Below are 7,429 nucleotides of genomic sequence, written 5' to 3'. Positions count from 1 at the left end.
ACACAAATACCAAACATTTTAAAAACATTAATGTAAGAAAAATAAAGTAAAAAATAATAACGGCAATGACACTGATGTGTGAGATTGAAAATACAGTGGGTATTTGTGCAAAGCTGATGAGATTGTACCTATCAATTTCTGTAAATCAAATTTCAAGACAATTAAATTGGTCATTTGACAGCATTGCCTTGTACATTTTATTTGCTTTTTTAAAATTTGACAAAGCTTTGAGAATTTTAAATATGAACTTTTTTTCTCAGTTGGCAAGTGTGATATTGGTGTGAGGACTTTGATTCTGTTTACCATCAGCAAGAAATTATTACACCAAACTCTACAGCACACTTTAATTTGAACAAACCTGCAAAAAAGGTCATGAGCAGTGCCACCCAGCCAAAAAACATGGTGCAGCCTATCGCCCACGGTCCCGCTACACGTCCTGCGATGCCATGTTACCCCTGCCACTTTCTGCGATGCCCAGCTATGTCCTGCTGTGCCTTGTAACGCTGCACAGTGCCCCGCTATGCTACAAAGAACTACTACAACAACAAACTACTATTTATTTATTTTATTAAATTTTTTGTGACGTTACTGCCACCCTTCATTCTAATCCCAACCGGTCGTCACACCGCCTACCAGAGCCTGGGTGTGCACCAGGTTTCTGCCTAAGAGAAGTTTTTCCTCGCCACTGTCCCACTGTTTGCTTGCTCTGGAGAAAACTACTAGAACTGTTGGTCATTGTAAATTCTGGAGTGTGGTCTAGACCTGCTCTATCTGTAAGTGTCTTGAATAACGCTTGTTTTGAATTGATACTATAAAAAATTGAATTGAATTGAAGTTAATGTTTATCATTTGAGAATGATTTTGCTGCTGCCACTGACAAATTAAAAAAGTTTTAATATTCTTCTGACAGAATCCACCTAAGGAGCGTGCTGCAATTGTCCTTAACTAGAATTCAGAGCACTGATGAGTTTTACATATCCAACACTGTAAGAGTAAGAACTATTAATTTGATTAAGAATCTTCATGTCAGAGTTTAAACTATTTTTAAACATTGTTAATTGCCATGTTCTTTATTGTATGTAGCACAGGGGGAACATGGGTAGACAGAAAGGGTTGACCTTCACTAAAGGTCCCCATGCAGTGTTCAATGGAGGTTATGTGTTGTGTAATTTTGGTAAATAGGCCACCACAATGCCCTAAAGAAACAATTATCCGTCATTGTTACTCCTTACATACAAAAACATTTTGTTACTTATGGTTGTTTTTTCTCTCTGTTGCTTTGTTGCTAAAGCATTGAGGAATATGAAACTATACCTTAGACTTCCCACACAGAGCGTAGGTTGCAGTGCAGATGTCTATTAAAATGCTATCAGAGGACAACTGCTGATGCTCTTATAGGCTCCTTACAATACTATCCCAACTTGCTTGCTGTGTTTTTTTTTTAACTCTAAGATATTCCAATTTAAAATGTCACTTTGATTCAGTACAAAAAAAAACATGGGTTAGTGGTTTATGGTCTGTTCCCATACTTGTAGTTTTGAGGATCAGGCTTTTCCAGCCATTTAGAGAGCGATCATTTCCGTTACAGCCCCTCTATGGCTTATGACTAGGAAAACTTTTTCAGAATACAAGCTCACCCCCCCCCCTCTGTCTGCTGTTACAGGACCAGTTTAGATTCAAAAACTATTCCCATTCTGAACTGGAAATAGTCACATGGTCACACCTTTATGTACTTTGCAACAGCCTTTAACCAATGTTGTTAATGAAAGTTCTGTGTTGCGTTGCATAAAACTGAATTGATGGGAAATTGATATACTGCATTTTCCTTTCATATAGTTTTGTCAGCATGGCTAGTTGTCCTAGATATTCACATCTTACCATATCATTCATATTGACTTGAGTTTTGCAAAAACTTGAATTACATATACATTAGTGCATGTGGCAGTTTAAAACATAAAGGGCTCCATGTTTATTTCCTGCTGCACTGATAATTGATGTTATGTGAATATGGGTGACAGGAAGGAAATCAATATTCAAGCCTTTCCTATGCAACAAACAGAGCTACTTTTGAGACTATATGTGCACTATTCCACGTTCGTTGTTGAACCCAAACAGTCTCAATTTGCTTTCCTGTGATAACGCCACACAATATTTTGTTTTATCTAAAATGCTGACGTGCTCTGTGAGTTTGTGGTGTAGGCATAACTTCGATTAATGCACGTCAGAGTTTATTATTCCTGCAAAAGGAAGAGGTAAAAGAGGTATATTAACCAATTGGTCTGCTCATATCTCAGTGTATAACTGGTAGAGAGTGTGTCACACTGGAGTTTAATAGGTGACTTACTGTTTCCGGTTCATGACACTTTATATCAGCTCATCTTTGAACTTGAAAGTTATAAACAGCAAGCAAAGTTACAGCAAGACAAACACACAGAGCGTTAGCTGTTTTTAAAATAAAAGCCTTAACACTGTTCTACTTGTAAGTAAATCTCTTTATTTATCTAATCAAACATTACAGATCTGTTTTGCCATTGAAATCCAATCTGGTGTTTGTAGTCTGATCTTGAGAGCTGACAGTCATCGGACTAATAAACCAATTTCCTAACTGACTTTATTCATTTTTATATGAAATGCAGTTCCCTTTATACAATTAATAAACAAATCAAAATGATCTACAAAGTTGCTGGAGAAACTTAAATGTTGATTTGGGGTGTTTGATCAGATACATTGATAAATGATGGCATTGATAATTTAGTTGATGTCTATGTATTGTGTTGTGACTATTGCCAACAGTATTACCTTCAGCTATACCTCTGAATCAATGTGAGACTGATGGCAGATTCCGTAGTGTTTTTGGTGGTGGGGCTATGGAAGCTCTTAAAAGGCTAGGTGATCTCTTATCAGAAGAAACATCTCCTACGTAAGAGAAACTTTTGGCCAACATTGTTCGGAATATTTCACTACTATTGTAAAACTGCTGAGGAGTTTTATGATACGACCAAAAGCTCCAGAGCAACTTGTTAACACTAAATAAGCCCTGTTGTGGGACTGGTTAGGCAACTTGTAGTTTTTAAAGCTTAAGTGGGTAATTTGTTTTTGTATATAAAAACGTCAGTTATATTCAAGCCATTGCCAATTGTGTTGATACAAAGCTAATTAAACTATCGCTCCAAACAACTCTCTTTGAGTTTCTCAGCATGGCTTGTTTAGAAACACGGTGTCGTCAGGCGACTATCGCGCACAGAAACTTGAGTGAAGATAATGATCTCTTCTGAAAGTCCATGCTTTTTAAAATCCTCAAGTCCTCCTTGCTACGAGTAACTGCGTGGAGGAGGGGTGGGTGTGTGTGTCGATTACGGAGCTTTGTCATGTGGATGAACATTTTGTTGTCATTACTTAGAATCCTCATGGGGGCAACATAACTATGCACTACAGCTTAAAGGTTAAGAAGGGACTTAAATCTCAATTGGTTTGCCAACGTGTAGAAGAAGCCTTCTCCAAAGTGCTCCATCTGCTTAAGAAGATCTTGTACTTTAATTAAAATCTACAGGACAGCTGCTAATGTAGCCTATGTGGTGGTTTTAACCTGGAGTGCCAGCTGGTTTATAACAAGTTGAGGTTAGATGCTAGATCTGGATTGTCTAGACATGTCAACGTCAAAGGACGTGCCTCGTGGCCGCCTTATTCTGCCTCTGATTGGCTTACCCAAGTATTCTTACCCCCAATTGTGTATCAGTAACATTTTAGTTTGTTTTTTAACCACATTGTGTATACTGACTTCACTGATTTGTCACCACTTTACCACCTGTCTCCTTCCTTTACACATCTGATTGGTGTGTTTACTCTTTGGTTTAGGGTCATAATGGAGCCAGTGCTGAGGAGTGAGGTCTTCTCTCTGTTTACATCATTTCCTTCCTATAGCCTGCCCCCAACTCCTGGCTCTCTACGCCTTCAGTCTGAAGATCCAGTCTAGGCCACGTCCCACAACATCCTGCTTCTCAATCTGACTGTCTCTGACCTGCTCTTTTTGACCATCCTTCCTCTCAAGATGCCGAGCAGCGTCAGCAGTGGTGGAATGGCTTTTACCCAGATTCCTTGCTCATCACTCCTCACCTTTTTCTCCACAATTACACCAGCTCCTTGCTGCTGATGGCAGTCAGTGTGGTTCGCTACATTGGGGAGCGTTCCCTATCACCTACACACCCTGCTCAAACCTGTTACGCAATAGTTACCAGTGCTGTTATTTGCTAATTTCAGCAGCACACTGCAGCATTACTTTCATTGCCCACCACCCCATCTCTGTACACAACTCCACTGTCTGCACGAGAACTTTACTGAAAGCAGCTGCAGCTTATCCTCACAGTACGTTTGGAGTTTTTTCTTGTGTGCTCTGCCTCATACCTCTCTCATTTGGTGTTTACTGCTACTGCGCTGCATCCTGATTCTCTACAGCCGCCCAGGATATCCCTGATGCAGAAGCAGAAGGCCATCGGCATGGCCTTGGGGACTCTAGCTGTGTTTTCTTGTCTGTGTGCTGCCATATAACTTTTTCTCATCTACTGGGTTCTCCCAGGGTGGGAGCCCAAAATGGAGGTATTACACCTTGCTACTTAGCACCTTTAACACCTGTATTGATCCCATCTTTTTTTCTTTTCCTCCTCCCATTTCCACTGCAATAGTAAAAGTCATTTTCAGGAGGAATGACCGACTGTTCAGGATTACAAATGCAGGCCCCATGCTCTAGCTAAGTGTAAAATCATTTTCATAAAGGTACATCTCATGCTTCAATGTTTATTATTATAACTTTATATGACATTATATCAGAATGTGTAATGCTGCATTGATTGCTTTAACAGTCTCAAATCTAGGTTTGCTGGTTACTGGGAACAGAATATGTTGTTAAGGTGTGACTCAATCCTGCTCATAGGACAAACAGTTGGCATTATTTTACATACAAATTTTTCGTATCACACGAGATACTTCTCTCTCCTGCATCGCTCACAATGACATTGGCACAGGGAAGTCTGAATGGTTGGATCTTTATATCCAATGTAAAGAAAAAAAAATATTCTATTTCCTCTATTGTGCCACAATTTAATGTAATATTAATGTATTCAGGAATACAGTGCTCAACATTCACCCCAACGAGTTGCTCTGCTGGCTACGGAACACCACCACCAGAGAAATGTAACACTTAACAAGCACAGCCTGCAGTGGGTCAGTCATTACAAAAGCATGCTCTGACTGCAGCCAACATCGTTGAAACCCCCAGAACTTTATTTTAAATTATTGTGGACAAGTTTCCAAAGATTTCCTATGTAAAGTTTTTAACACAAGTTTAGTGTTCAATCTAAATAAGCCCTGTTGTGGGACTGATCAGTCAACTAATGCTAGTTACTAGTTTAACGATTAAAAATAGACTTTCAATCTCAATTTGTATGCCAACGTGGAGAAGAAGCCTTGAAAAACAGTAAAGACCACCGTCAACATTTGCATTCAAATTGCCAACTTCATCTGCTGAAGAAGATCCTGTAACTCAGTTAAAATCTACAGGACAGCTACCACTGAAGCCTACATTACACCTGACATGAAGTGCCAGACGGTTTGTAACAAATTTTTGAGTAGACGCTAGATGGGATCAGCTAGATCAGATCTGCTAGAAGTGTCAAAGTCAAAGGATGTGCCTCGTGGCCCACCTTATTCTGCCTCTGATTGGCTTACCCTGGTATTCTTACCCTAACCAATCCCCACTCCTCATGCCTAAACCTAACTACGTCGACCAGTCTAGCAGATCTGATTTAGGATTTACCTAGTCTCGCATTGCCAGAGCTTCCTCCATAGTGCTGCGGAGGAGGGTCTGGCTAGTCCACACAGCATTCCTGGGTGCTCTGGTTTATTTGCATGGCTTTAAACCAATCCTCGTGGTGCTGCAAAATAGCCTCGGGAAGGAATCGTGTGGGTGGAACATGTGTTCCACTTCCTGGATTGCTTTGTTGCCGTCGAGAATTCCGCCAGATTTTACTCTTTTCAACCCAAGTTTGTTACCATCTGTTTTGTTTGTGTTGGAATTTTAAACTCTGGTGGATTTACGAGGACTATAGTTGCTCTCTGCAAGGTAAATCCAGACAGCTAGCTAGACTATCTTTCCAATCGGACTTTTCTGTTGCACAACTAAAACAACTTTCATGTGTAGACCTGTTCCACCAAAACAAGGTCCTTGCCGAGGCTATATTGCAGCTGCACGTGGCTTTTCCTGGTGCTCAGCTCCGCCCAAGACAATTGTGATTGGTTTAAAGAAATTCCAATAAACCCACAGACTATATATATATATAAGTATATATACACACAGTATATATAGTGATCTTGGTCTTAATATACAGTCTATGAATAAACCACAGCACGTTTTTCACACATCCCGGAATGCTATGTGGACTAGCCAGACCCCCCTCCAGCGGATTTTTGTGTGATCTTGTGATTTCGCAAGAAATCTAACTGCTGTGCACGGTACACATTGTTGTGTTGAGCACATAACAGTCTATGGTTGAGTATGATCAACACAGTTTAGAAACTGAAAACAAACTGGGTAGCTAGCAAGACAATCAAGAGCACGGACACCAAAAAACTATTTACAACAAACATCAATACCATCAACACAGATAACCCATGCATGTGTGTATCCAGATGATAACGAATGAACAACAAAATTATTCCTGCAATTAAAAAATAAGCTTTACTTACCATTAAAATAACTCTGGAAGGGGAGTGTCCGTGTTTTATTGTTCCAGGAAAACGATAATATTCCTCAGCTCGTTAGTGCACCTGGGTTTCAAGAGGCAGGAAGGTTGCTATGGCGACGCCCTGTCACTAACTACGTAGTGGTTTAGCTAAAAAACTGTAGCGTTATCCAGTATTTTATCTTTTGTTCAGTGTCCTCATAAATTAGTTTTTGTTTGAATAAACGGACAGGCTGATGCTGTGAATTTACTTTGTGTGGCTTAGCTGGTCTCAAAATAATCCTGCATTCCAGGCCCTATGGCGGAGTAGTTATACACTTTAGCTGGTTAGCACGTTGGCTCCCATCGGACTAGCTAGCTAATTAGCTAGCTAATCTGAAACCCGACCAATTAACCCATAACCTCACTTGTTGCACTTCCCTTACCTCCAGCGGTTTCCCAAAGTGCTCTTCATCTGGCCTCCTTACTATGGGTGTAGACTTTGGGTACACAAGAAACTATGAATAAAACTTTTTTATTTTTAGGTTGCTTTATTGAAGTGCCTGGTGTGGTGGCTTAATAGACCAAATTTATGACAACGTGGCCTTCCGCACTAACATTTCTTTTCCTCAATTATTCGTTTAGCCTACCTATACTGTGAGTTAATAACAGCAAAGACAGTCATTCTCCGGAGTCCTTATGTTCTTTTTCCCCAG

At 40.0% G+C, this 7,429-nt stretch overlaps 1 protein-coding gene across 2 annotated transcripts in view; it reads right to left on the bottom strand.

Annotated features, from left to right (window-relative positions):
* The window catches only part of lim2.5 (lens intrinsic membrane protein 2.5), a 16,946-nt gene that overhangs the window by 256 nt on the left and 9,261 nt on the right, over positions 1-7,429 (bottom strand). The window lies entirely within an intron of this gene.

The sequence above is a fragment of the Etheostoma spectabile genome, chromosome 6 (assembly GCF_008692095.1).
Source record: "Etheostoma spectabile isolate EspeVRDwgs_2016 chromosome 6, UIUC_Espe_1.0, whole genome shotgun sequence".
Classification (NCBI taxonomy): Eukaryota; Metazoa; Chordata; class Actinopteri; order Perciformes; family Percidae; genus Etheostoma; species Etheostoma spectabile.
The sequence above is the reverse complement of the archived record's forward strand: the minus strand, read 5'-3'. Positions and strand labels throughout refer to the sequence as shown.